Source organism: Haliotis asinina, chromosome 2 (genome assembly GCF_037392515.1).
Source record: "Haliotis asinina isolate JCU_RB_2024 chromosome 2, JCU_Hal_asi_v2, whole genome shotgun sequence".
Classification (NCBI taxonomy): domain Eukaryota; kingdom Metazoa; phylum Mollusca; class Gastropoda; order Lepetellida; family Haliotidae; genus Haliotis; species Haliotis asinina.
Genome location: NC_090281.1, coordinates 47,901,118 through 47,909,357, shown reverse-complemented (window position 1 = coordinate 47,909,357; position 8,240 = coordinate 47,901,118). Strand labels below are relative to the sequence as shown.

At 43.4% G+C, this 8,240-nt stretch overlaps 1 pseudogene; it reads left to right on the top strand.

The window, feature by feature from the left end:
• The first annotated feature begins 1,706 nt into the window (after window positions 1-1,706).
• LOC137271853 (3-galactosyl-N-acetylglucosaminide 4-alpha-L-fucosyltransferase FUT3-like) lies at window positions 1,707-8,239 on the top strand (annotated as a pseudogene).
• Window position 8,240: the final 1 nt, after the last annotated feature.

Genomic DNA, 8,240 nt, shown 5'->3' with positions numbered 1-8,240 from the left:
TATCTGTTAGCAAGCCTCAGAATGGTCGAATGATGACACCCAAATCGTCGTGCAATGTTTCTACTTGAAGCGCCGACCTGCAACATATCCAAGGCCTGTTCTCGTTCCTCTGGTGACAATCTTGGCATGGCGAAAAAACTTTACTTACGAAAGTACTGCGAAAATGGGAACGGTTTTGTGCCGAAGGTCATTTATACCCCTGAACAGCATGCTTTCTGCATGCAATTTGTGCCCTTCGTGTGTGATGTGCATGAATTTTGTTGTTTTCATGTGATGTGTTCGATGATGTGTTCGAACGATCCGTTTTTTACTGTAGAGCGTTATTTACGGTCTAGTGTGTTATTATCAAAATTCCCACCATTAATTTTCCATTTCCAAAAGATTCTATTGCCTTATTTCAAAATTTACAGGTGGTGCGTTTTCAATGATGTTCAGTATAAATCAGAAGCCGACTCGCGTGTTGTTCAATGTCATGTAACAACCGGTCGTCGTGCACCACGCGGCGAAATGAAACTGATTCTGCCAGAACTGCATCGGGTTGCCGAGCCAAGCATGCAACGTTTGAAAGTTCGTGGGTGAAAACCTGTAGTTTTGAAATACGTCGATAACCATCATCGGCGTCCACCACGATGTTTATCGTCGATTATAGAGTAAGACATTCACGGGTCATATATACTGAACGTATAAGACAGCCTCCTAAGTATTTACATCGTGTAGATCACACTTCCAGGAATCGCGAGCGGCAAACCCATGCCGCTGCTGCACACGATCGATAATACGTCGGGTAGGATCAAACTGCGCTCTGCGATATCACCTACTACCCGCGATTGGTGAACATCAGCATGGAGAGAAAGAAGAACAAGCTGTATATAATGTATGCCACGTGTTGACCAGCATGTGCATGCTTTTACAACGTGTGCATGCACAACGACGAAATCTTCACACACTCTTCGAAGCCAAATCAACGACGGCATGCTCAGGCTAACAAACTGAGGACGAACCATGAAACTAGGCAGACGCTCGGGTTTTCCAAGAGCGACGTCGCACCTCGACAAACCGTCACCTGATCGAAATTGCCGAGCCTCGTCCCTTACCGCGAGCTGGACAAAAAACAATGGAAAAATTCAACAACGGTGACCCCGAATCGTTTTCATCTCGGCAGTACAAGAAATTAACGCGAGGCAACATTGCAGAATTAAAAATATCGGTTTTAGACATGAAACATGAACCCATCCATATACGACATCCCAGCGGCACGCTGCACGTCAAGCAATGACCGGAACTTCGGGTCTGGGAACTATGCGACTGCTAAAATGCGCCACAATAGCTATCCCCGACCTCGGGGACGATAGATTACGCGATTTGCCAATCCGGACGGAAACCTGTAGACCTTAAAACTTAAAAACAACATTTACAGTCGTGTCGAAGTGTCAGATGCAGCGGTGGTAACAACGACCTACGTGATTTCACAGACACAGATGGAGCAGTCAGCAACAAACGGTATGACATCGTCCGCAACAATGAGGACGAATGGCCTTCGACGGCAAGCTGTCCAACCTGGACGAAATCGATATTACGGTCGGCGGCGTCGGAAACGCCCTCATTTTCGCGGAAAACAAGCATCACTACCTGACGAAAATCGTGAACAAAGGTACACTGCTCGTGGCTTACATATGATGCAAAAAAGGACCACGATTGTCGACCCGATGACACATAAAGCAGCCCAACATGCGGAGTTGCAGGTGGTGGTGGAATTCGACGGCGTGGACGTAATCCTGGCCAACCTGCTGATGATCATCCAAGTCTTCCTAGGTGAACTACCGGAAAGGGTGGTTCGAGCAACAACAAGGCCGCCGCATGTACTCCGTTTACGTGCGATGCATCGTGAACCACGAACGTGGATGACACGATATCGATAGACAGGATTTGACAACATACATTTCATGAGCTTGAAGTTCACGGAAAACCTGTTATCGGAAAACCAATTGAAAACTATTGCATAACGTACGCATACACGTGGTGATGAACCATCACAACGTCACGCTAGTCGATCATGGGGACACGGAAGGATTCGACGTGCTCGGGGAAGAAAACACCTTGTATGGGCTGCGCTTCCGAAACAATGATGAAAAGTCATCATCGAATCTCAGTTGAATTGGATTATCAATAAACGTCATGAAAATCAACGCATAACCAGGAACAGTCACCACCACAAACCTCGATACAGTCAAGGTTATTCAGGATGATTACACCATTACATTCAAGGCCATTTTAACATACGAACATTTTGATTTTTTTAGCCTCAAGTTTATTCACTGACGATTGATGGAGAACCAATTGAATAGCATGTCGTGAAAGTGCATACCCGCACGAACAAAGAATGGGACTGAATCCAGTCGTGGAAAACAACCGGAGACGGGTTTCTTTTGCAGTTATGCGAAATCAAATGACCAGTCGAACTAGAACGTGACGCGTGTAGAGCGCTGTGCAAAAGATATCGCAGGGCCATCAGTTATGTGGACGATGCCGACATCTCACTGAAAACGACTAGCATAAGATTAGGCATGGCAGGTGTTAGGTCGCCGCGCCCGTGGTGCTGGGCGAGTGTTGGTGTTGTTGGTGTCGTTGGTGTTGTTCGGATGGCGCTCAAGAACGTGCAGCGCAAAGCGACAAAACACGACGAAATCAGAATTCTAAACAAGCCCACAGCTCCTCGTCCATAGAGTCACAGCATACCGCGACGACGGCCGAGGGACGCGAATCATTCACCTTTCACATCACCACAACCACGTTCCCAAAGAGACAGTGGCAGAGCAACCAGGTGAACAGCGTGAGTTCAGTTTCTTTCAGCTGAAAACACCTATCGCCTCGCTGATATGTAGCAAGTACGACAATACGTAGGATTGTTAACCTTTTGACAGACCGACCCCATGCTCACTAAAAAGTGATTATTTCCTAAACTATACCACTGATTTTCATGAAATTTTGCATGTATCTCGGCAGATGTTTACGCTATAGCAAAGTAGCATTGAGTGTCTCTATTCGATTAACTAAGACTTAATTAAGACAAAAAGTTGAACAAAACGTTCCTTTCGAAGTCCGTGGCTCGAAATCTATTCCGCTGAGTTTACTCAATTTTGCATGCACATTTTGTGGTAGAATAGACAGTGATGGTTTGGGAGAATGTCCTTCTAGAGGGCCCAATTTTTAAATTGGCGCCTTGAGAAGGACGTGATTCAAAACCATCACTGTCTATACTATAGCTGATGTTCCCCAGTCTGCCAGGACATTTTACTTCACTGGTGGCCATGTGGTTTATCGGAGGCTACACGATTTTTGTAAGTGGACTAACAGCCATGTGATCAATTTACAAGTTAGCACCAATTTCTCGTACCATCAAGTATTTTCTTAAAATTTGCCCCTTGCCTTGTCAAAAAGAGTCCTTTTTAGTACTGCCCTCCCCCTGCGCTTTTTACAGGAAATTGTAGCTCACACACTGCAATTTGGAAATGCATACTCAACTTTGCTCGAGACCATCGCATCAAATAAATATGGAACCCACAGGAAATGAGCAATCTGAAACCATTACACAGGAACGTCTGAGCACAGAACAAAGTCGAGTAAAACATGTGTCGTGTACCTGTTATTTTAAATTTGTTCAGAAGAACTGGAAACATGAACAGTGACGTAGAACTCTAATCAGAGTGTGCATTGGACGTCAGTCACGTGGTGACAGTAAGATGATTCTGATCAGCATGAAAGGCAGGCACCACCCCTATCAGAAAATGGACTGATTTGCACTGGTACCAGTATCAATACCAAACATGTACAGAAACATATGTTACACCTACATATGAGGAACCACATGTTGCCACTTCAAGTTCACGCCAGAGACATTATCGGAAAACCAACTGAAAACTATTGGTGGTGATGAACAATCACAACCTCAACGTTTTTACATACTGACGGAGCTGCCATTGTTCAAAAGTTAAACCTGGAACTGTCAATTGTCCCAGTCATCAAAAATCGAATATTCACTGCATACTCTATATAGTTCCAAGTGTTCAGTATGACCACGAAGAGATTATGTTATAAACAATAGCTACAGATGTTGTAGTGCAGTAGAATTCAAAACATGGCATCCTACCAACGCAAACATGTCTTGTACATCTTACCAGGCAGGATATATATTGGGTAATTCACTATTTCCACAGCCTTAACTCTGGATACTGAGGAAAAGTGGTACATATGTTCTTTAGTGTACGACACTTCATCACGCATCAACGTCTTTCCAGGAGACGGTCTCTTGTGGCTGAGACTGTCACTTTTAAATATCGGTTTTCTTCTTATATACATATATACCTTTTCTCATTTTGTCATTAATGTCGGTAACCCAAGTTTGGTTTGCTTGTTTTATGTGAAAATACGACAAACCAAGCAGAGCGCGCGTAATGATTGCAATACTTTGATAAAAGTAATCGCTAGTTCTTAATTCGTAAATCAGTGAAACGATATATCCCATGATGTTGAAAGTACAGAGTGAGTGAGTGAGTGAAGTTAAGTTTTACGCTGTACTCATCAATATTTCACCTGTATGGCGGTTGTCTGTAAATAATCGAGTCTGGTTCAACAGCATGACCATCGATCTGCGCAAGAGTCGAAAATACAGAGAACGTAAATAACAGAATTGTGAGGCTTAAAGTGATTTTTTTAGTAAGAATAATGCAACTGACGGCGAGAGACACAAATACACGCACGTCCGTTGGTTTACAAAACAGTTTTCATGGATCCAACTGATTATATTTCTGGGAACGTCTTGTAGGATGAAGCGTGACTCCGAGGTTATGGTTAGGAAAGTAACACCCGAGACCGGAGGATGGGGAGGAATAAGATCGAGAGAGCGTACTTCGCTCCTTTTTTCCCCACCCGATAGCGTAGCGCTCGAGGTCTTACTTTTCTCCACCCGATGGTCGTAGGCTTACTTTCGCAACCATAACCGACGGGTGAGTGAGTGAGTTTAGTTTTACGCCGCATTTTAGCAATATTCCAGCAATATCACGGCGAGGGACACCAGAAAATGGGCTTCACTTATTGTACCCATGTGTGGAACCGAACCCGGGCCTTCGGCGTGACGAGTGAACGCTCTAACCATTAGGCTACCCCACCGCCCCATAACCGACGAGGAGTGCTTTATTATAAGTATAAACCGTCCATGATTAATAGTTAGATGATCATGTAATGAAGCTATATAACAGTAACTGAAGGCCTAAGTATGAAAGGATAATGTAAACCTGGCATCTTTGTCGGTCCGGTGGTGGTGAGGCAGAGCGTGCGTTTATTAATTCGAAAGCATGCCGGAGAAAACTCTGACATTTCAAACTTAATCTTTGTCGATATGTTTACGGCGGAAGACGGTTGGTGACGTCATGAACGTTTTGCGCCTGTCTGCGCCTGGCTGGTGGGCATATTTGACGACGACAGCGTTATGGTTTGGGGTACAATCTCATACAACCAGAAATCAGACTTGGCGATCGTTCCAGGGAACCCAACCTTACATCAACACGTGTTACAGCCTCACCTTCTCCTAACTCTTGACCAACAGACACAGTTTCTTACAACAGCACATTGTCTGGCCTCATACAGCACGTGCAACTTTCTGCAGAATTCCAGCGTCCTCTAAATCACCAGACCTCAACCCTATTGAACGCCTGTGGGATACTCTGGATCGACGCATACGTCAACGTCAGCCGCCGCCACAGACGCTGCAACAGCTCGCCGTTGCACTGCGGGAGGAGTGAAGAGCCATTACTCAGGAGAGAATCCGGTGTCAACCCGTAGAATCAAACGGGAATAGTTATAATTGTTCTTGTTAAAAGTATTTGTCGTTTTAGTGAATATAAAATCCCTCCAGGTGGGGAAGGGTCGCTATCGGTCTTGTCCCGGAATTACACGAGTTGATCACAGATGGTTGTGTTGACCATTAGTCACGTTTTTTTTATTGGCAGGTAGGGAAGCGTCAGTGGTAGGCACGAAGACCATCACATTGGATACCGTTTTGAAAAATGGCCCAACTGTAAGTGTTATTATAATTTTCTGACACACTCCAAACAACCGATTAAAATGTAGATTATGCCAACCCAGTTACTGTTGAAGACAGTACATGTTTGAATAAGGAATTTTACAATATAAATTACATATACTGATCATTCAAGAAACATGGAAGGCGTGATACAGAAGTGCACTTTTATCGTCAAACCCGTAGTTCAGCTTAGGCTGACAAGTTCACCTTGGGAAGTAATAACCATGATAGACTTGATAAGGCCACATAACGCTTATGAATTTATTAACATTAATCTTTCAACAAATTTGTTAAACACCGCGCTTACGCGGGAATCATTACACGTGTTATGTCGTTTGATCTTCTGTTGATAATATTGTTATGACATGAAAATTTCGCTACCTCAAAGGTTAATGTCCTAAACAGTGACTTCTGTTGCATGTAACATTTAAAGTGGAAACAAATGATGGGAAGGCTAGGGTGTTGGAGATTTTGTGTTCCCTGTTTTCAAATTTAGACATGGAATAATCTTTGTAGAGACCCGTGCTCCCTGGCCGAGATCAGCGGTGTAAGGGGAGTAACGCTTGCGGGGAAATGGCAACCTTGCCCTGATGACGTCAACGTTACGTCATGTGCGTTATAACGTCTATAGATCCTTTCCCCCGATAGAAGTTTTGCTTCTGAAACAAACGATCCAACGTGATTTTCCTGTTTAATAAAATGAAATGTAAAAATATTTTTGTTTCATAGCTGGATCTCTTTATGATGTTTACAGGGAAGAAAATTTTCAAAATATAACACAGCGTACATGGCTATGCTTTAGTGTACAAAAGAAGTTGGAATGAAACTAGCATCTCTATACTGATCAACTGTTTCCTTTGTTTCAGGAAACACAAGATGTCGTTCCTGGCTACCATTGGAATAACTCTGACCTGTGTCTGTATACTATACGTCACTAGTGAAAACATTTATACACCTGCCATATTTTCCAGTTTGAGTCAACTTTCTACACAAGGATTCCAAACTGATCACCAGAAAGTGAACAAAACTGTTCCCAAGACGGAACAGAAAGTGACAAAAGCTCTTCCCAAGACAGAACAGAAAGTGACCCAAACTCCTCCCAAGACAGAACAGAAAGTGACCCATACTCCTCCCAAGACAGAACAGAAAGTGACCAAAACTGTTCCCAAGACAATCCTTTGGTACTTTACTCCCAGGTATTTACCCACAAACCTGACTAGCCTAGTTCCTGTAAGTGCTTGCCCCGAATCCCAATGTTTCCAGACTCGGAATAGATCATTTCTGCAAAGCAGTGATGCAGTGATATTTAACTCCCAATACATAAAGGGAACCCCTCCACCTTGAAAAACAGGTCAAGTGTGGATTTTCCACAACAACGAGCCACCTTATCTATATGCGTATGACCGAGATTATTACAAACAACCATGGTCATCTGCCTTCAACTGGACAATGAGTTTCCGGCATGATACTGACATATTCAGACCATATGCATTGCTAAGGAAGAGAATCACAGTACCCGTCAAGAACTATACAGCTATTGCCAAAAAGAAGACGAAATTAGTAGCATGGATGGTCAGTAATTGCCTCGACTGGAGCAAAAGACTAGCTTATGGGAAGGAACTGCAAAAACACATACCAGTGGACATATATGGTCTTTGTGGAAAAATGACATTTCGCAGGGAACAAAATAATGACTGGCTAAAATATCTTAACGGAACCTACAAATTTTACCTGGGATTTGAAAACAATTATTGTAAGGATTATATAACTGAGAAGTTTTTCAATAACTTTAACCTTGACCTTGTGACGGTGGTTCGCGGTGGTGGTAACTACAGCCGAGATGCACCACCTGGTACATACATCAACGTCGACGACTTCAAGTCCCCAAAGCATTTGGCTGAACATCTATGGTTTCTGCACAACAATACTGATAAGTATGTCGAAATCCTTAAACGCAAAGAAGGATATTATTATCAAGCAGAAGAGTATCTCTATATCGATCCAGGAGGACATCCTTTCGCAGAACACTACTATGAACATGGGGCTTTATGTGACATTTGTAGAAAGCTGAACAACATTGAAAATCACTCGAAAACAATACCAGACATTGTACCATGGTGGAAAAGTGGCCTTTGTAAACATCCCACGAAACCCTTTTAAG